Genomic DNA, 22717 nt, shown 5'->3' with positions numbered 1-22717 from the left:
TTTAAATAGGAGCCAGCAGCGTGCAGCAGCTGCCAAAAAAGCTAACACAGTTCTAGGCTGCATAAACAGAAGGATAGAATCAAGATCACGTGAAGTGATACCGCTTAATACTACTTTATAACGCCTTGGTAAGGCCACACTTGGAATACTGCATTCAGTTTTGGTCGCCACGATGTAGAAAAGATGTGGAGACTCTAGAAAGAGTGCAGAGAAGAGCAATAAAGGGGATTAGGGGACTGGAGGCTAAAACATATGAAGAACGGTTGCAGGAACTGGGTATGTCTAGTTTAATGAAAAGAAGGACTAGGGGAGATATGATAGCAGTCTTCCAATATCTCAGGGGTTGCCACAAAGAAAAGGGAGTCAAACTGTTTTCCAAGGCACCTGAGGGTAGAACAAGAAGCAATGGGTGGAAACTAATCAAGGAGAGAAGCAACTTAGAATTGGGGAGAAATTTCCTGACAGTTAGAACAATTAATCAGTGGAACAGCTTGCCTCCAGAAATTGTTAATGCCCCAACACTGGAAGTCTTTAAGAAGATGTTGGATAGCCATTTGTCTGAAACAGTATAGGGTTTCCTGCCTTGGACTAGAAGACTTCCAAGGTCCCTTCCAACTTTGCTATTGTATTGTAAAAGCAAAACGAAAGATACTCTACATGAATAAAGTTTTATCAGAGCAGCTGGGAAAATCAACACCACTGAACAGAAGAAAGGAGGAAAGGAGGAGTTACACAAAGTGTTATTCAGGTTATCCTCTCAGCTATCCTAAAATGCTGGTATTTCAGCCGGAAAGGCAACATAAACGATGCTTGGCAACTTATTTTATGAGATTTGATTTATTAGATGCAGCTGTCCCTTGCAATCTAAGAAAATTAAGAGTACAAAGCCAAACTGGGCTGGCTAGGCTATCATCATGGTACTATTATAAATTTTTTAATGATGCATTTTTTTACTGGGGAGAGCAAAGATTTAACAGATTAGCACAGGCACATGAGAACTGCGATGGCAGAGGCTGTCTAATTGCAGGGAAATGTGGACCTGTAGCATTAGTTTAGGACAGTGTTTTTCAACTTTGGCAAATTTGAGGTATGTAGACTTCAACCAGAAGTCAGAATGGCTGGCTGAGGAGTTCTGGGAGTTGAAGTTTAGAATAGGAATAGGAATAGGAATAGGAATAGGAATAGGAATAGGAATAGGAATAGGAATAGGAATAGGAATAGGAATAGGAATAGGAATAGGAATAGGAATAGGAATAGGAATAGGAATAGGAATAGGAATAGAGTAGAGTAGAGTAGAGTAGAGTAGAGTAGAGTAGAGTAGAGTAGAGTAGAGTAGAGTAGAGTAGAGTAGAGTAGAACAGAACAGAACAGAACAGAACAGAATAGAAGATGGAAGGGACTTTGGAGGTCTTCTAGTCCAGCTCCCTGCTCAAGCAGGAGAACCTATACAATTTCAGACCAGTGACTGTCCAGTCTCAGTTGCCAAGTTCAGAGATCCCTGCTCTATTAGAGAAAGAAAATGGGGAAAATGGAATTGGAATTGGAGTGAAGAAAATTAGATTCTATCTTATCTTTGCATTCATTTGTGTTTCAAAAAACAGTAGGACATTTTTTCATTTAAATCGCATTTAAACGCCTGCTCTTCTCCTCAAAAGGCAGGCTTGGACATTCATATTGATACATTTAAACACCAATCTTTTCCAGATTAAAATAAGCTTCAATTCACTCATTAATCCACCAGTTGTGAATCAGGTCACTTCCTATTGGAATTGATAAAAAAACCCCATTCTTCCTGAAAGCCTCTTTCTGAATGCAAACACGAAAGAAAGAAAAAATTGAATAATGTGTTCCTTCATCCCGAGGGGGAAAAAGCTAGGAGAAATAAATTCTAGCAAATGATTGTTGCATCAATCACAAGCATTATGAGGCTCACATTGTCTTTTGTTCCTCTTAGCTTTATCTGGCCCCTTGTGGCCCTCTGGTAATTGACTAGTGATGAGCTTCTAGATTTATTTCATCTCAAGCCTCCTAAAATGATGTCTATCTTCCACACTATCCCCACAGGCAAAGAAGAGCCTGCGATGTATCATTCCTGGTGTTTATGCCTACTGTTGGGAAAGAGTCCCAGTTGCAGCTGAGCAACACAATCTCAAGGCCTCAGAGGCATTGGGTAATAGTGCCACAAACAGAGGGAATTGATTATGGGTCCCAAACCTGCAAATATTGCTTTGTTGTATATCTGACTTGATCTGGATGGATCCCTAAGGTGACCTCCCTTACATCAGAAAACGTAGTGATGTCAGATTGTTCCTGCCCACCTTGAGAAAATAAATTGACTTCCCTAGTTACAGCTGTGCTGTATTCCATCAATAGAGCAGGGGTGTAAAGCGTGGCCAGCGTCACAGTAGTACGCAGACAAACTTTGGGGGTCTGAAGAAGTGGCAATATCTCTGCCATTTTGGGGATCCCCTCAGGGATTGGAGCTGTCTTGTAGGGAGGGTGAGGAATGGGGGAACCTAGCCTCTGACCCAATGGCAAGGAAGACAGCCATTACGAGCTGTCAAATTTGAGGCGGCCACACAAGGAATGAGAAGAAAGTGTGGTGGAGCATGTGGGTGAGAGCATGAGACGATTGTGAGACTATCTTGCTCTTTGCGCGGTTGCTAGGTGGATGTTGCCATGGGGCCGTGGGGCCGTGGCCTAGTCAGGTTCCTACACCACAGGGCGTTTTTGCCCTCCCCAGGTTCTGGAGTTGTTTCCTGGGCCTCCAGGAGGATGAAAATGGTCTCCCCTGGGCTCTGGAGGCCGGAAACAGGCCAATTTTTGGACTTCTGGTAGGCTTTCCCTGAGCCTCCAGGAGGGTGAAAACGGCCTCCCCTGGGCTCTAGATTCCATCCGGAGGCCCATTTCTGGACTTCCAGTACTTCTGGTAGGCCTATTTTTCACACTCCCAGAGCTTCCACGCAGGCCCTGCACTTACCTGGCATGATGAACGAGCCACATGGAGACTCTGGGGAGGAGGTAGGCAGGGTGGCGGGGTCAGACGGTCCTTGTAACTACCAGTTCAGCGAACCAGATTAAAATTAATATCTGGTTTGCCCGAACAGGTCTGAACCAGCTGAATCCCACCCCTGAATAAGACCCAGGCTTTAGCACAGGTAGAAGGGCTTAGGTTAAAACCTTGGTAGAAGAAAACCTTGTAAAAGAACAAGATGTTGAACCTCTGAGCTGCAGAAGACCTACTGCAAGGTAGCTTGATATACAAATGAACTGCTGTGAAAACAGTTTCCAACATCAGCAGGTCTTAAAGATGCAGGAGTAGAGGAAGAAATGGAGCAGTTGGCCATCTGAAAAGCTGCAAAGCAATAGCAATCCATTTTGGGGTGGGGGGTAATCTGGCAAATCTAAGGAATAAATGTTGAATATGAGAAAGCCCAGCTGAAGGAGGAAGAGAGAAGCAGGAGGGAATGTATCCTCTGTTGCTGAAGTCATGAGTCATGAGAGTACGTCTTACAAAGCAGTTGTAGAGGCAAGGACGAGGGATGCCTCTACTACCTGCTTCTCCAAATTCATAAATCAAAAATAATGTATAACATAAAACATTTAACAACCATGTTCAACTTTTCTATACCCAGAATCCTTCTTCATTTATAAGTCCGAGTTTGGGACAATTGTTGCAATGGTGGGATTCAATTTTTTTTATTACTAGTTCTGTGGGTATGGCTTGGTGGGCATGGTGTGGCTTGGTGGGTGTGGCTTGGTGGGCATGGCTTGGTGGGCGTGGCAGGGGAAGGATAATGCAAAATCCCTATTCCCTCCCCACTCCAGGGGAAGGATACTGCAAAATCTTCATTTCCACCCCACTCCAGGGAAGGATACTGCAAAATCCCCATTCCCTCCCCACCCCACCAACCTGCTTTCTAGCTCCATTCTCCTGTGCAGAGTAACAAAAGAAGACCCAGCCAATCAGCTGGGACCAGAGAGGCAGTGAATAGATTGGGGGCAGGGCCAGCCAGAGGTAGTATTTGCAGTTCTCCGAACTACTCAAATTTTCTGCTACCAGTTCTCCAGAGCCTGTCAGAACTGGCTGAATACCACCTCTGAATTGTTGGCAATACAATGCTGTATTTTTGGTGTGTGTTTTTTTAAAAAAAATAATAGCTAATATGCCAAGAAAAAGACACCTTTGGTTCTTTTCAGTAAGAGAAATTTTGTGATTCTCTTGCCTGCAAAAGTGTGAAATAACCAAAAGACCCATCAATCATTACACTTTCTTGCTTCTTCTTTTTTTCTTAAAGCAGACACACAATGAAAGAGCAACAGAAAGATAGGGAGAAAAAATACATAAAGATCAGAGGTTGGTTGCTAATTCTTTTACTACTGGTTCGGGCGCGCTCCTGTGAGCACAAGTGGTGCATGCAGAAGCTCCTAGGCTGGTGTGCAGAGCCTCCTGCCACCGCTACTACCTTTTCGCCCGATCCATCACTAGTACCTTTTCGCCCGATCCACCGCTACTACCTGTTCACCCGATCCGGCAACAACCCACATCTGATAAGGATAGAGGGGAAAAAATCCCCTGCATTTTCCCAATAGTTTTCATTTTGGGAATTAAAACAAAATAATTTAGAAGGGCTCCCCACACACAAAAAAGATAACTTTTGGAAAGGTTTTAATAAAGCCTAATAAAGGAGAGGGAAATCCTCCCTCTTGGTGAAGGACAGTCTGCACATGGCATGCTTATGCATTGTTAGCTTAAACATGGTTTACGAAATGAAATATTTTCTAAAGAGTTGAAGTCCACATATCTTAAAGGTGCCAAGTTTGAGAAACACTGGCCTAGACTATTAATAGTTGAGAAGCTGGAGGATGCTACCAGGTTAATAGCTAGGCTGTCCAAAAGGGACATGGTGACTCAGTGACTGACGCTGAGCTTGTCGATCAGAAAGTTGGCAGCTTAACAGAGTGAGCTCCCGTTACTTGCCCCAGCTTCTGTCAACCTAGCAGTTCAAAAGCATGTAAAAATGCAAGTAGAAAAATAGGAACCACCTTTGTTGGGAAGGTAACAGAATTACATGTGCCTTCAGTGTTGAGTCATGCTAGCCACATGACCATGGAGACGTCTTCGGACAGCACTGGCTCTTCAGCTTAGAAACGGAGTTGAGCACCATCCCTAGAATCGGGAACGACTAGCACGCATGTGCGAGGGGAACCTTTACTTTAAAATTAAAATATAATTTTCGATCAACATACTTAAATCCACTTTTATTCTATGATAGAGCCACATCTGAGGTTTTAATGTGGTACGCCAACTGGCTATTGACTCAATACAGATCTTTATGGAAGAATGTTACTCTGTATTTCTTCAGACCGTGATATATTATATATCAAGTCATAGTCACTGTTCTGTAAAGAGTATCTCTCTATTTCATTCCTACAAAACTACCTGGACAAGGTCCACTGAGTTTGGGAGATTTATAAGAGGCTATCTTGAGATTATATTGCTCGTTTGTGCACCTTTTTACACTGCAGTGTTTGGCCAGATAAAAAGTAGTAGATCACTGTCTTCGGAGGATAGGCTGGAAATAATTCTATATTGATCAACAAACCAGCCTCTGAAATCTTGCACAATTAGTAAACTGTACAAGTTTTTGTAGTCTTGCTTAAAGTCTGGTGAGATTTATTATTATGATTTTCCCAAAGATGTTTTTTTTTTTTTCAAAAGGCAACTGGACTTTATTTTTCCTTGCAGAAGTTTCGCTTCTCATCCAAGAAGCTTCTTTGATTTTGAACTTCGAAACCGAAGACGTTTCTTGGATGAGAAGTGAGGTTCTGATCTAGGCTTCCTGAGACAGTAAAAAGCACACACTTAGTCCCCAAACCCCTCTTTTTATTTCAACGGCTGTGAATTATGTTCATTCACAGCCCTTAATGAGTCACAAATAGTTTATAAAGAGTCCGACAGAAGTCTGCCAAAGTCTTTCGGGATAAGTCTGATAAGCACCCACCTTTATCTCCCTTGAAATGCTACTGAACACCTAATTGCCAATTAGCTTTGCAAGGCCACACGGAGCACAGAGTCAAAATGGAGCTTCAGAGTTTAAACCGACCAGAATGAACAAAGTTGCTTCCTGTAAAGGCTCATGTGCCTTTGCTCTTTCTTTATATCTTATGGGAGGAGCCAATCATCTCCAAGCCTTACTCCCGAGTCACCCCTTTTGTCTTAACTGTTCTTGCCTTCTGGCAGTTCTGCACATGCACTCACTGGGAACAGGCTCCCCTTGTTCTTCTGCCTTGCTGATGTCCGACTCTGCAGGCTCCGTAGGCAGCACATAACTCCCAGATGGCCCTGGCCTCCGTCTCTGCCTCCAACACAGAGCCCTCATCCGAGCCTTTCCCAGATTCCAGGACTGGCCCATGTTCCTCCCCAACCTCCTCACTGTCCAACTCTGCTGCCAGCTCTGTAGGCTGACAGCAGACCACAACAAGTGAAATATCTTCATGGAAAAACAAAGTCCGGTTGCCTTTGAAAAAAATGCCTTTGGGACAACCATGATTTGGATGACTGAGACTCTCCATATGTTTTGTTATACAGTCAGCCAGATATTCAGACTGGATTTGGCATTTTTGTCCCACTATCAAGTCCTTCCCAAAGGTCTGGGATAGGCAGATATGCACATGTTAAAGGTATTGTTGCAGGATGTAAACTGTTCTTTGCAATGGATGGTAATTTTCTCAATGCTGATGGTGTTCAAGTGGTGCTCCAGTTGTTTTGGGATTGTATCCAAGGTGTCTTTTACTAGCCGTTTTAAACAACTATCATCCAGTCTCCAACCTCCCCTTCGTGGGGAAGGTTGTTGAGAAAGTGGTGGCCTTTCAGCTCCGGCGGTCCTTGGAGGAAACCGATTATCTAGATCCCTTCCAGTCGGGATTTAGGCCTGGCTACAGCACGGAAACCGCTTTGGTCGCGCTGATCGATGATCTCTGGAGAGCCAGGGATGGAGGTCATGCCTCCGTCCTAGTGCTCCTTGATCTCTCAGCAGCCTTCAATACCATCGACCATGGTATCCTTCTGCGACGACTGCGGGAGGTGGGGGTGGGAGGCACTGTTCTATGGTGGTTCTCCTCTTACCTCTCGGACAGGTCACAGTCGGTGTTGGTCGGAGGGCAGAGATCGACCCCTAGGCCCCTGAACTATGGGGTGCCACAGGGTTCGGTCCTCTCCCCCCTCCTGTTTAATATCTACATGAAGCCGCTGGGTGAGATCATTCGACGGCACGGGATAAAATACCATCAGTATGCGGATGATACACAGTTGTCTGTCCGCCCCGTGCCAACTCAGTGAAGCGGTTGACGTGATGTGCCAGTACCTCGAGGCTGTTAGGGCCTGGATGGAGGTTAACAAGCTTGTACTCAATCCGGATAAGACCGAGTGGCTGGTGTGTTTCCCTCCTACTAATTGGCCAAGTTTTCCATCTCTCAGGCTGGGGGGTCAAACAGTACGCCCCCCAGAGAGGGTTCGCAATTTGGGAGTCCTCCTGGACCCACAGCTGACTTTCGAACACCATCTGTCGGCTGTGATCAGAGGGGCATTTGCCCAGGTTCGCCTGGTGCGCCAGTTGCGTCCCTACCTGAACCGGGAGGCCCTCACAACAGTCACTTGTGCCCTTGTGACCTCTAGACTGGACTACTGCAATGTGCTCTACATGGGGCAGCCCTTGAAGAGCATTCGGAGACTTCAGCTTGTCCAGAATGCAGCCGCGCGAGTGATCGTGGGTGCACCTCGGTTCACCCACATAACACCTATCCTCCGCGAGCTGCACTGGCTGCCTATTGGTCTTCGGATACGCTTCAAGACGCTAGTCGTCACTTATAAAGCCCTTCATGGTATTGGACCTGGGTACTTAAGAGACCGCCTCCTGCCAATCACCTCCAATAGACCGATCAGATCCCACAGATTAGGCCTCCTCTGAATTCCATCCGCCGGCCAATGTCGACTGGCGACTACCCGGAGGAGAGCCTTCTCTGTGGCTGCTCTGACCCTCTGGAACGAACTCCCCATGGAGATTCGAACCCTCACCACCCTCCAGGCCTTCCGCAAAGCCCTTAAAACCTGGCTATTCCGGCAGGCCTGGGGCTAAAGAGCTTCTGCCCCCCCTTCTCGAATGGTATGGTTGTTGTGTGTTTTAAATTGTGTATTGTTTGTTTGTCTTTTTTATCCCCTGTTTGTACCTCCTTTCCCTTGACTGAGTTGTGAGCCGCCCTGAGTCCCCTTCGGGGAAAAGGGCGGCATATAAATGAAATAAATCCTAATCCTAATGGTATTGCCTTCACTTTCTTTTCTCACAGTCATTCTATTTGCAAAATTTCATTATCTTCTTCAGTTCTACTCTACTCTACTCTACTCTACTCTACTCTACTCCACTCTATTAATTTTATCCTATCCTGTCCTGTCCCATCCCATCCTTCATTCCTTCTATTCTACTTTGTCCTGTCCTGTCCTGTCCTGTCCTGTCCTGTCTGGTCCTGTCCTGTCCCATCCCATCCCATCCCATCCTTCATTCCTTCTATCATGTCCTGTCCTATCCTGCTGTCTCCAGGTGAAGCCACATCTACCATTGTTCCCACGTATGCTATCTACAGTCAGCTTTCTTCAACCTGGACAACTTGAAGATGTGTGGACTTCAACTCCCAGAGTTCCCTAGCTAACACACTAGGTGGGGAGGCACAGAGGCCACCCACCCCCACCCCCCAAATTTATATCTATACATCTTCACACTGCCAAGGTTGAGAAATGTGGACCACAAAATTCGTGAAAACAAAGAAGTAGGGAAGGATCTGAGAACAACACATTTCTTTTCTGGTTGTTAGATGTTTGGAAACACTCTATCATGGAATCCATTTGTTCCCTCCTCTATATCTTGATGACAGGCCCCAAAGGGGGATGGGAAATGCAAAAGCTATTTAGCTAGCAATGGAGGTCTTTGAATTCTCCCACGAGATTCTTACCATCATTTCCCAGTGTTAACATCTGAGCAAAAAAGCAAAGTCGGTTGATGGAATAGGGAGACCACTGAAACTGCCACAATTGATGATGACAGTTATCTGATTTTGAAGGAGAATAATCTCAGCAAAGCTCAGGATGAATAACTCCCAACTGAGTCTCAGTGTATGTGAGAAAAAAATAAATAAATAAATCTGCAGCCACAAACACTTTTCAAGTGTCAGGTTTTCAAACAAGATCTTTATGGGTGAGTAGCTTGAGCCTCGTTGGATGTTGCTGTGCGAATTCACAGCAATTTCTTATTGCACTTCAGCTTTAAAATTACTTTGAAATCATTCCCTAGGGCCCGAGACAAGAAGAAAACTTAATATATAAAAGGAGAGAGAGAGAGAGAAGTAGAAAACAAAAACAGGGTATTAAAAAGCCTTTTTTTCTGCTAACAAGCATTTATAGCTCCTCTAGCTGGAGACATTTCCTTTATTCTCCTCTACTGAAGGCTAATAATAAACATATTTTATGTTGAAAGGACTCCGTGTTGATGCTTCCAGCTCAGACGAGAGAAAGATGCTAGAAGTGTAAAAGCTCCTGGAAAGAAATTCTTGGCCAGATACTAAGCTGAGACATGCATAGAAACAGGGCTGCTATTAACTTGTAACTACACCATACCAGCTCAGGACTTCTGTTTAGTTTTAAACAGGGATTTGTATACTCTAATTCACGGGTTTCAAACTCAGGCCCATGGGGTGTTTAGATCTGGCCCATGGGGCCATCCTGGAAGCAGTGAAGGACCGGCCCATGGTGCCTCTGCCAGTGAAAACAGAGCTCAGGCTCCATTTTCAGCCATGATAGCTTCCTGCAGCTCTCTGACAGCAAAAATGGAGTGTGTGTGTGTGTGTGTGTGAGAGAGAGAGAGAGAGAGGGAGGGAGGGAGGGAGGGAGGGAGGGAGGGAGGGAGAGAGATATATATGCATGGCCTTCCCAGGCCCTGTTTTCACTGGCAGAGAGCTAGCAAAACAAACTAAAAAGAAAACACGAGGAGAAATGTTTCCCCTTTTGCATTTGAGCGATGCAAGAATGGAGAGGAAAGGAGAACTGGAAAGAGGAAAGACAAAGAAAAAGAAGGGAAGAGAGCAAGGAAGGAAAAAGAAGGAAAGAAGGGAAGGCAGAAGAAAGGAGAATGAAGAAGGAAGGAAAAAGAAGAAAACGGCAGGCAGGAAAGAAGACAGGAAGGAAGGAGGGAGGGAAAGAAGGGAGAAAAGGAGGGAGGGAGGGAGGGAGGGAGGAAGGAAGGAAGGAAAATTATAATGAGAGGGCCCTCCCAAGCTCTGTTTTCAATGGCAGGGTATTGCAGGAGGCCGTCGCAGCCAAAAACGGAACCCGGGAGCCCGATTTTGCTGGCAGAGGTACCGTGGGCCGGTCCTTCGCTGTTTCCAGGGCGGCATTGCAGGCCAAATCTAAGCACTAGCCTTAAATTTGACAGCTCTGAACTAAACATATCCATACACCCTTGAAGGGGTCCTTTTTCGTACCCTCTCCACCGTCCGGGCCTTCCGCATAGCCCTGAAGAACTGGCTCGCCCGTCAGGCCTGGGGATAAGGATCGCTACCCCGCCCGAATGATGAATGTATGTTGCTTATTATTTTATTATATGTTGTTATCTTAATGTTGTATTCCCCCCTTCCCTGGTTTTCTGTGAGCCGCCCTGAGTCCCCTCAGGGAAAAGGGCGGCCTACAAATGCTAATAAACCACTAAACCACTAAACCACTTTTGTAAGACAACTATCTGTTGCAGGGCTGGGTTCCTGCCAGTTCTAACCTCTTCTATAGAAGAGGTTCCACAAATCTACAGTGCCGTTTAGAACGGTTTCCAGCTCCCTCCCACGCCCGTCCCCACATCATCAAGATGAAGAGCGAGAGGAGGAATTCTGGGAGTTGAAGTCCACAAGTCTTAAAGCTGTCAAGTTTGAACACCCCTGGGGTTTTTTTCTAAAGGGTTAGGGGTGCAAAGGTCTTGTAACTTGACAGCTTTAAGACTTGCGTGCTTCAAATGCCAGAGTTTCTGAGCTGACATTTTGGTTGCTAAGCAAGAGCGTTGTTAAGTGAGTTTCGCCACATATTACAAATTGGCCATGCCCACCCAGTCACATGACTGCCAAGCCACTCCCACCCGGTCACATGGCCGGCAAGCCACTCCCACAAAGCAGGCCACACCTACAGAAGAGGTTCTAAAAAAATTTGAAACCCACCACTGATCTGTTGTTGCTGTAAATTCGAGTCAGGCTGATTTGAAGCCATACACAATTAGGAGCCTTTCCTAGGGAATCAGCCTGGGAAATGCTGCTTGTTTGTCTGATGATGAGTGATTAGGCCCCTTATATAAAAGAGATGTGATAGAAGAAAAGAAGCACTCGGGCTTTTTCATAACGCTTCCATCCCTGCTTCGGTACAGGATCACAAAGCTGTTTTCTATCCAGCTTTGTTTTCTGCATTGACCGGCATTGATTGCTTCTGCAGCAGGAATGTGTCAGTCTTTTTCAGCCGAGGGTCACACTCTTGCAGGAGTAACCCACTGGGGGACTGTATGGTAGAACAGTGGAGTTTAAAGTAAGCAAAGCACCCTTTCCTTCCTAACTGTTATGGTAGGTGAGAACGACCTTGGGGCAGGAGGAAAGAGGCAGTAGTGGGATTTAAATTTTTTTACTACTGATTCTGTGGGTGTGGCTTGGTGGGCGTGGCAGGGGAAGGATACTGTAAAATCTCCATTCCCTCCTGTCTCCAGGGGAAGGATACTATAAAATCTCCCTCCTCACTCCAGGGGAAGGATACTATAAACTCTCCATTCCCTCCTCTCTCCAGGGGAAGGATACTGTAAAATCTCCACTCCCTCCTCTCTCCAGGGGAAGGATACTGTAAAATCTCCACTCCCTCCTCTCTCCAGGGGAAGGATACTGTAAAATCTCCACTCCCTCCTCACTCCAGGGGAAGGATACTGTAAAATCTCCACTCCCTCCTCACTCCAGGGGAAGGATATTGTAAAATCTCCACTCCCTCCTCACTCCAGGGGAAGGATACTTTAAAATCTCCACTCCCTCCTCACTCCAGGGGAAGGATACTCTAAAATCTCCACTCCCTCCTCACTCCAGGGGAAGGATACTGTAAAATCTCCATTCCCTCCTCACTCCAGGGGAAGGATACTGTAAAATCTCCATTCCCTCCTCGCTCCAGGGGAAGGATACTGAAAAATCTCCATTCCCTCCTCGCTCCAGGGGAAGGATACTGTAAAATCTCCACTCCCTCCTCACTCCAGGGGAAGGATACTGTAAAATCTCCATTCCCTCCTCACTCCAGGGGAAGGATACTGAAAAATCTCCATTCTCTCCTCACTCCAGGGGAAGGATACTGTAAAATCTCCATTCCCTCCTCGCTCCAGGGGAAGGATACTGTAAAATATCCATTCCCTCCTCACTCCAGGGGAAAGATACTGTAAAATCTCCATTCCCTACAGGATGGTGGGGAATGGAAGGAATCTCTGTCAGGATTCTACTATTCAGTCAGAGATGAAGAAGCTTCTTGTATGAGAAGCGAAATATCTTCAAAGAAAAAAAACAAGAAAGTCCAGTTGCCTCCTGAAAAAAGACCTTTGGGACCACCATGACTTGGATGACTGAAAATTTCCAGATTTTTAACTAAACAAATTGAAATGAAGACCCTTTGAGTGGTGTGGGAGTAGGGATGGATTTCCAGAGAGAAAAATTACAGACTAGAGGAACCAGGAGCACCACTCAGGTGACCCTGAGGACACATATAAACCTCCAAGTGCTTCAAAGACCTTCTAAAAAGATGCAAATGACTAGCTGTCTGCAAGAAGCATTAATCCTCCCATTCCCCACCAACCTGTCAGAGCTGAAGAAGCTTCTTGGATGACAAGCAAAATGTCTTCAAAGAAAAAAAAATCAAAAAGTCCAGTTGCCTCCTGAAAAAAGCACCTTTGGGACAACTGTGACCTGGGTGACTTAGAATTTCTACAGACTCCGATGTGAAGTGAAAGGAAGAGGATTATTTTCGGTCTTTGGCAACAATATTGGAATAATTCCTGCAAATGTGTGTGTATGAGGGGGGGTTGCGTAATAGGGGTAGGGGAGAGTCTATCCAGTGGTGGGATTCAAATAATTTAACAACCAGTTCAACCAGCTAGGTAGGCGTGGCTCAGTGGTCATGTGACTGGGTGAGCATGGCCAACTCAACATCACTCAGGTCGATGGACGCTTCACCTTAGCTGTTACAATGTAATAAGGGTAAACCGGAGAGGCAGTTTCTGTAAGCAGGGCAATAAAGATGAGGCTAGAAACAACACCAGAATGTTTCCTTCCTGCCTTCCTTACAGGATTATCCCTGTAAAGTGGAGAAAAACCAAAGGAGATTTCTTCCAGCTACTGGTTCTCCGAACTGCTTAGAAAGTTAACAACTGGTTCTCCCTAATAGGTGAGAACTGACTGAATCCCACCACTGAATGTATCACTGTCAAAAATTATATTCTTTTGTGTTGTATTTGGTCAGGCTTCTCCTAAGTAAATCTGTTTAGGGCTGGACTGGAAACCCAGTAGCTTGCAGGATCAGTGGTGTGCAATTACATTTGATGAACTGCAGTAGACAATCTTTCTTTCTATCGCTGCGCAGTGTTAGAAAACTTCCAAGCTAAAACTTTCTATTTTGGTGGATGATTGGTGTGACGTGATTGATTATTCTTAAATGGTAACAGGGGGGGAAAAGTAGTTTTAGAATGGTATTGTATCACTGAAGAGCTTTTAGAAACCTTCGTGTATAAATCTTCCCAGTAAATTGATGGTAGGAAGAAATTCTGTCTGGCAAACTAATTAGACCACTGGCGTATTTCCTGATAAAAAAAAGCATGGAATAAGCTGGATTCTTTGTGTGCGAGCATTTTCTGCTGTTAATGTGGAAATACAGGCTGCTAATCTTCATCAAGATGTCAGGAGAGAGCAGATAGTGAAGGACATCAGACTGACCGATTAGTCCTTGGGCTGAAAGCTGCAGTTTTCACTGGATGATTTCTTCGGAGTTTATGCAATAGGAAATAGGTTCGGGTTATTTTTGGGGTGGTGGCTAAGGCACCAGGCTAAATCTAGGAGATTGTGAGTTCTAGTCTTCTCTTGGCCACAAAGCCACCTGGGTGATCTTGGACCAATTCTTCCCTCTCAGTCTTTCCATGTGCAGGTTTCCCAAGAGCATGAAGCAAACTCCTTGTCCCGACAAAAAACCCTTTTATTAATTTACTGTGAATTCTGCTCATTTGCACCTGGCAAAATGTTTCGAGGGAAGATTTATAGTCACAGACCTTATCTGGCTTGGAGAGCTGCCAGGCCGATCTCTGCAAAACTTGGCAAGGAGTCTCAGAGAGTCACGAACCAATTAAATGAAATAATTGTCTCCTGCAAACTCCACTCCCCTGTTGCTCCTCTTTTATTTCCTCTGGGAGGGGCCATTCACCATCTACTTATGACCTTACTCCCAAGTCAACCCCTGTTCTTTAGCTGTTCCCTTTGTCTGCCAACTCTGTGCATGGGCACACTGGGAACATGCTCCAGCTGTTCGTCTGCCTCACCGCTATCTGACTCTGAAGGCAGCTGAGAACTGCCAGATGGCTCTGGCCCCCTCTCTGCCTCCGACACAGAGTCCTCATCAGAGCCTTCCCCAGACTCCAGGACTGGCCCAGGTTCCTCCCCAACCTCCTCACAGGATCAACTGAACCCTGGCAAGACTGAGCAGCTTTGGGCTTTGAGCCTTTCTGGTTCTGGGACTTTACAATCTTTGGTACTAGATGGGGTTGCACTGCCACAAACAGACTCTATGGGGGGGGGGGTTCCCTTGGACTCATGACTTCTTGAAAAACAGCTGGTGGTTGTGGCTAAGAGGGCCTTTGCACAACTTGGCACTGTGAGCCAGTTGCTCTCCTTCCTAAATCAGGAATGTTTTTGTTTAGATGGATGTGTGCTGGGGTGGGTTGCTGCCAGTGTTACTGCCGGTTCACTTCAGGCAGGCCAGATGCATGCTACATGTGTGTGTGCAGTTGCCTGCAAATTCTTCTGTGCATGCGCAGAACATTAGAAACGGAGTAAAATGGGTAACCAGGGAACCAGTTCGGGGGCGTGGCCAGCCTGCCATCCCTACCGGTTCGGCAACCCAGTCCCAGTTTCCACTATCAGTTCACCTGAACTGGTGCAAACTGGTAGCAATCCACCTCTGGATGGGTGAAATCCACCGTTTTCTAGGACTAGACTTATGTGGTTGAAATGAAAGTTGAAAAAGTGTGGCAAATAATAGAACCCTAGTTCATTCCTTTTCAAATATGTAACAGCTATCTCCCAAATAAAAGCAAATGACTTAATTCCAAAATGTATAGAGCTGAAATGTAAACATTAAAATCAAGAACTGTTGCCTCATAAGTCTCACAGAGCTTTCAAGAGTGGCTCTTGTCTGTCTCTGGAGAAAGAGGAAGGGGTAGGGAGAAGGAAAGAGGTACAAATTCTACAATCAAGCCATCAGAGGAAATAACCCAGTAGGGGTGGAAGTACTTGAATGGGTAAGTGCTCATAATTATGCAGTAAATATACCTACTTTGGTGTGGAAACTGCCAAGGGAGGAAGAGCTTAGACTCTCCAAGTGGATGGAACTTAGGAAGTGATTTTATTTTTCACTAGCTGTGTATTTATTGGAGCGGGGGGGGGGGGGGGAATGTCTGAACCAAATGTAATTTCTAATGTTGGATTTTTTCCCCTTACCAGAGTGAGCCCCCTTGTGGAGTACTGTGAAGCCATTACAATGGCAACTCCACTGTGCTGAACAGTAGAATCCATTTTACAGCTGTACAGTAAAAGCCATTTAAGGCACAACAGGCTGTATTTTAAGAGAACACACACCCCACAGTATTTGTTTCCAGAGGGTAACTCATCTGTGTACCAAGTTTGGTTGAAATTGCTCGAGGCATTCCAGAGTTATGTTGGAACATAGACACACACAGCTGTTATATAGATAGATAGATAGATAGATAGATAGATAGATAGATGGATGGATGGATGGATGGATGGATGGATGGATGGATGGATGGATGGATGGATGGATGGATGGATGGATGGATGGGTAGGTAGGTAGGTAGGTAGGTAGGTAGGTAGGTAGAGATAGAGATAGAGATAGAGATAGAGATAGAGATAGAGATAGAGATAGAGATAGAGATAGAGATAGAGATAGAGATAGAGATAGAGATAGAGATAGAGATAGAGATAGAGATAGAGATATACCCTTCTGATGTTATCTCTGTGGCACAGAAGCATTACCGCATGACTTTTTTATGGAGTGGCAGAAGTCTCCTGAAATCACCCTGCCATGTACTATGACATGCAGACCGTGGAAATGATGGTGTGGATGAAGAAGAGACCTCTGGTAGATGTTATCTTCATACTTGAGGTGGACTCCAGCATGAGTCCAAAACCTCCAAAGACTAAACCCCTTCATCTTGGTGATCGACCCAGATTGGATCCCGCAACATTATCCTGGGACACTTTTATTTGGATTATTTTTGTTATGAGTTTACATTTCATTCCTAAATTACTCAGTTAGCTCCACAAGCCAGCTTCCTCTGCCTTGCTGGTGGAGTTGTCATTCTCATTGGTGCTTCCAAATCTCTTAATTCCCTCTGTGTATATTTTAAAATAAAGTTTAGAATGTCACAAGTCTTTCTGATAGGGTTTGGTAAATATTCAGAGCATAGAGAACAGGATCGGGCATCCATTTTTCCTCCAGTATGTTCCTTTCAGGTCTAACATAGTGCAGCAGCTGTGCACACACATTTTGCCATAGATACCACTATAGGAGAATGACAAATGACTTTAAAATGTCCTCTCTTCAGTCTTTTTTTAAAATGATGCTAGAAATGCTCGGTTTTAACAGCTCTCTTTTGACTGGGAAGAAATGCATGACCGTTACTGATGCAAGTGAACTTACACCTATGGGAGCGGAGAGAAACGGCAGTGTTATTCCAGAAATGACAGCTATCAAACCCAAGGAATTGTTCTTCCCTCTGGCTTCCATTTCTCCTTCCATGCTCCATTTAGTGCCAGGAAGAAATTATCCTGCATGTAATTTTCTCCTTACATTTTCCTCTCTCGTTCCTTTTGACGAAAGGCAATTTGCTTTTTGAAGTTTCGTAGAAGAAGCAGGGAAGCTGCTGGTGACATTTCCATGGATAGAGTGTCGTGTTCTTAAGCTGCTTTAGTGATAAAGGTGACCCACTGCGGAAAGAGGGGGGGGGATGAGAGTAATCAGCCTTTTTCTGTGGTTTTCCTTGCTTAGAATTGAATAACAGAGTTGGAAAGGACGTTGGAGATCTTCTAGTCCAACCCCCTGCTTATGCAGAAAACCCTACACCGCTTCAGACAAGCGGTTATCTAATCTCTTCTTTAAAACTTCCAGTGTTGGAGAATTCACAACTTCTGGAGGCAAGTTGTTCCACTGTTTAATTCTTCTAACTGTCAGGAAATTTCTCCTCAGTTCTAAGTTGCTTCTCTCCTTGATTAGTTTCCACCCATTGCTTCTTGTCCCGTCCTCAGGTGCCTTGGAGAATAGCTTAACTCCCTCTTCTTTGTGGCAGCCCCTGAGATACTGGAAAACAGCTATCATGTCTCCCTGGTCCTTCTTTTCATCAAACTAGACATACCCAGTTCCTGAAACTATTCTTCATATGTTTTAGTCTTCTCCTGCTTTACTTCTAAGAGCTCATCTGTGGGGGATTCATGTTTTGAGATATTCTTGGCACTAAAGAGGAGTCTTGCTTATACATACATACATACATACATACATACATACATACATACATACATACATACATACATACATATATATATATATATATATATATATATAGCTAGCTGATGAGAGCTAAATAGCTTGAAATAGATCTATACTAGTCTTATGTATTTATCAGCACAAATTAAAAAAAACACAAATATAACAAAGGCAACAGTAAAAATATTGGGTTTCTGTCGTGATGGACTCTTGTGACGAGCCGATTGACAGATGATGGAAGCAGTTAGCTTCCTCCCATAATTGGGGCTTACCAGGGGTTGTGACTCTAAATATATACTTTCTTCCCTGGCTTCAGCTGATAAGGAGGAGACCTGTGGCTTAATGGCTAAGACGTTTGCCTAAATGCAATACAGCACAGTTCGAATCCCAGTAAGGGTATGGCTAGCTGATGAGAGCTAAATAGCTTGAAATAGATCTATACTAGTCTCCCTTTATTTATTTATCAGCACAAATAAATAAAAAACCACACACACACAACACACACACACACACACACACACACACACACACACATATATATATATACTTAAAGTCACAACCCCTGGTATGCCCAAGTATGGGAGGAAGGTCACACTTCCACTCTCTGTCATTAGGCTCGTCACAAGAGACCATACAGACAGAAACCCAATATTTTTTTTACTGTTGCCTTTTTTGTTACATTTGTTATATTTATGCTGATAAATAAATAAAGGGAGACTAGTATAGATCTATTTCAAGCTATTTAGCTCTCATCAGCTAGCCATACCCAAGTTTTGGGAATCGAACAGGTATATATATATATATATATATATATATCCCTTTTTGTTATAAATGACTCAAAGCGGGAATATAGCAATAACAATAGGATCTAGACATATATCACTTCACAGTGCTTTTATAGCCTTCTCTAAGCAATTTACAGAGTCAGCCTCTTGCCCTCAACAATTTGGGTCCTCATTTGACCCACCTTGGAAGAATGTAAGGCCGAGTCATCCTTGGGCCTGGTGAGATTTGAACTGCCAAACTGCAGGCAGCCAGCAGTCAGCAGAAGTAGCCTGTAGTACTGCACTCTAACTGCTGCGCCACCGTGGCTCATATTCTTAATATGATATATACCTAATACTCTTCCCTCCTCCTATTTTCCCCACAACAACAATCCTATGAGGTAGGTTGGGCTGAGAGAGAGTGACTAGCCCAAGTTCATCTACTTGGCTTTCATGCCTAAGGTGGAACTAGAACTCACTGTCTCCTGGTGATTGGCCCAAAGTTACCCACTTGGAATTAGAACTTACAATCTCCTGGTTATTAGCTCAATGTCATCCAGCCAGATTTCATGCCTAAGGCTTCAAGATCAGTGCCTAACCATCCCATGAAACTGGCACTTTCTCCTTCCTTCCTTTGAGATATCTGCTTCATCAGTTTCTTGTCTCATAAATTGGGTGGAGAAATTTGAAATTTGTCTCGCTTCTGGCACTACAATAGAACAAGGCCATTATTTTCAGCCTAGTTTATGTAGTGCACTCTTGCCTTTAAGAGATGGAATTGATTAAACCCGGAGGACATAGTGATATCGCCATCAAAGAGGTAGAGTATAAATGTTCTGCCAATTAGCTGTGTACGTTGATTTTTTTAAAAGTTGTTTTAAGAGCAAGAGACTCTAATGCAGTGATGGCTAACCTTTTTGTCTTCGTGTGCCGAAAGCCATAATACAATGCGTGCCCAACCCCCCCATGCGCCACACCCCTTGTACATGCACATGTGACCCCCTGTTGTCCCCTACCCCCACCCCTGTGCATGAGCACATGGACCCCTGTGCTCCCCCTGCTTCCCCGCACATGCGAGTATGACACCCCCACACACACTCCATGTTCGGCTTAGTAGGCCTTCCTGCATAGGCAGCCGCGCCGCACCACCCTGCCCTCTCGCACATGAGGGGCAGAGACCCAAAAACCAGCTGGACAACGGGAGTTGCACACACATGTGCAGTGGAGCTGACCTGGGGTGACGGCTTGTGTGCCCACAGGAAGGGCTCTGCGTGCCACCTGTGGCAGGCATGCCATAGGTTTGCCATCACAGCTCTAATACATCTATTTTGCATTCTCTTGCTTTCTTTTTTTTTGTGTTTCTCAACTTTGGCAACTTGAAGATAGGTGGACATCAACTCCCAGAATTCCCCGGCCAGCATGCTGTCCATCATCAGCCATGCATGCTGGCTGGGGAATTCTGGGAGTTGAAGTCCAGATAAAGAGGAAGCCCAGGTACCAAGGTTGAGAAATTGCTCTCTCTGTATGCATACTACTTGCTCCTGAAAACTACCATTTTGTTGAGGGTGTCTTGGACCCCAATCTTATGACCCCAATTCTGATTTGGCAAAAAAGTGTTCTTTTTTTTCCTTTTCCTTGGGATGGGACATAGGCAAATGGTGGGATTCAAATAATTTAACAACCGGTTCTCTGCCCTAATGATTTCTTCCAACAACCAGTTCACCAAACTGCTCAGAAAGTTAACAACCGTTTCTCTCGAAGTAGTGCGAACTGGCTGAATCCCACCACTGGACATAGGCTATCTTTTATTAGAATCTTGAAAAACCCCATTAAAAAATTAATTAAAAGTATGACAACATTATAGTATTTATAACATTCAAGCATTAACAAAGGGATACAATCAAGGTCTACTAATACCACTCTATAAAGCCCTAGTAAGACCACACCTAGAGTACTGCATTCAGTTTTGGCCACAAACACTATAAAAAAAGAGCACGGAGAAGAGCAATCAGAAGGATTAGGGGACTAGAGGCTAAAACATACGATGAACAGTTGCAGGAACTGGGCATGGCTAGTCTAGTGAAGAGAAGGACCAGGGGAGACATGAGAGCAGTCCTCCAATATTTCAGGGGCTGCCACAGTGAGGAGAGAGTCAAGCTATTCTCCAAAGCACTTGAAGGCCAGACAAGGAATAATGGATGGAAACTGAACAAGGAGAGATTCAACCTGGAAATAAGGAGGAATTTTCTGACAGTGAGAGCATATAACAGAAGTTCCCTTCAGAATTTGTAGGAGATTCATCACTGGAAGCTTTGAAGAAGAGACTGGACTGTCATCTGACAGAAATGGTGTTGTCAGGGTTCCAAATAGCATCCAAAAGTAAACCAGAATCCAAGGCAAAGTATTGCTCAAAGTTCCAATTTATTAAGAGAGCCATGTTGGCACATCTGGGAAACCCTGAATCTGAAGGCTTCCCAGTTTTCTCACCCAGTTGAAAGTTCAAGATCTTGTCCCCACACCCACAAGTCTATCACATGTTCCAATCTTCCACTGCCATGCTGGAAGTTCCACCCATCCAGTCCCGTTCAGATGCAGAGGTGCAGCGACAAAGGATGACCTTGGCTTTCTAGAAAGAATTTTGTTTTGGCTACATAGCATTTAATTCCGTACAATCCCCCTCCCATTTTCTCACAATAGAAAATGTATAGTAGAATAATATAAAGTGTGGCAATATCCAAAAGAAAAGATGGCTGCAGGCCTGGCAGGTGTAGGGTCTCCTTGGGTGGTGGTGGGGGGTTGGACTAGATTACCTCAAAGGTTCCTTCCAACTCTGTTAATCTGTTAATAAATCCATAAAATAATCTTGAATAGCAAGATGGAATACCCATTCACACTTGAATTGACTCTGGGTTGGAACATGCTATGTTTCCTTCATTTAGCAAGGGAAAATAAGGCAGAAAAAAAGAAATATTCTACAGCTGCTCTCAGCATTGTTTAGGAAGGCCAGACGCAGGCAGACGAGCTAAGATAGCAGGCACAGCTCTTTTCAGATCCCAGATGCTAACAATCAAAAGTAGGCAATCCTGGTGAGATCACCAATAATCCGGCCAGATTTCAGCCGTCTCAACTGCAGGATTTGGTGTGATGATTTCAGTTTAGAATTTTATAATCTTATAAATTCGGGGGATCTCAGAAAATCGATAGGGGCAATATAATTTTTGTATACGTATGTGTATCTTTATGATATATGCCACCTCTCTTTTTTTCTTGTTGTTTTTTTTTAAAAAAAACACGTTGTTGATGTACACACTTGTGTTTGAGAAGTTTTTGTGTTGTGGCCCACCAGCGGCCAGAAGAGCTAGCAGCAGATTCGGACAGTGAGGAGGTTGGGAAGGAACATGGGCCAGTTCTGGAGTCTGGGGAAGACTCAGATGAGGGCTCTGTGTCAGAGGCAGAGAGGGGGCCAGAGCCGTATGCCAGTTATCAGCTACCTTCAGAGTCAGACATCAGTGAGGCAGATGAACCGCTGGAGCCTGTTCCCAGTGTGCGCATGTGCAGAGTTGCCAGACGAAGGGAACAGCTAAAGAACAGGGGTCGACTTGGGAGTAAGGCCACAGGTGGACAATGAATGGCCCCTCCCAGAGGAAATAAAAGAGGAGCGAAAGGGGAGTGGAGTTTGCAGGAGACAATTAGTTCATTCCTGCATTCTTGCCAACTATTGAAAGATATCAGCCTGGCCACTCTCTAAGCCTGATAAAGGTCGGTAATTGTGAACTACCTTGAAAGTCTGTGGGAGAGGAAAGACTTTCCTGGAGAGGAATTCACTGTCAATGAAATAAAAGGGGTTTATCGGGATGGAGACTCAGCTTGGTCCTGCTGGGGAAGCCTAGATCAGAACAGTTTGTTTTAATTCCTGATGTTGTTGCTTGGGTCCCTACAATCTTTGGGGTAGAGGTCAGATCTGTGGAAAAAAAGGTAGATGAATCATTTGAGGATGGAAGTTTCTGAGTGTGGAAAGACAATCCTCCACATCCCACTCAGGTTTCTTCAGATTCTTGGAAATCCCAGTTCAAAATCAAGCTTCGAAAAATCA

General features: G+C 44.6%; 1 protein-coding gene across 2 annotated transcripts in view; it reads left to right on the top strand.

The window, feature by feature from the left end:
• Positions 1-22717, top strand: part of ZMAT4 (zinc finger matrin-type 4) — a 214857-nt gene that overhangs the window by 111475 nt on the left and 80665 nt on the right. The window lies entirely within an intron of this gene.

This window comes from Thamnophis sirtalis, unplaced genomic scaffold (assembly GCF_051295495.1).
Source record: "Thamnophis sirtalis isolate CommonGarterSnake01/CBP01778 unplaced genomic scaffold, rThaSir2_p1.2 scaffold_2, whole genome shotgun sequence".
In the NCBI taxonomy this organism is placed as follows: domain Eukaryota; kingdom Metazoa; phylum Chordata; class Lepidosauria; order Squamata; family Natricidae; genus Thamnophis; species Thamnophis sirtalis.
Note: the sequence above shows the minus strand (reverse complement) of the source record. Positions and strands in the feature narration are given on the sequence as shown.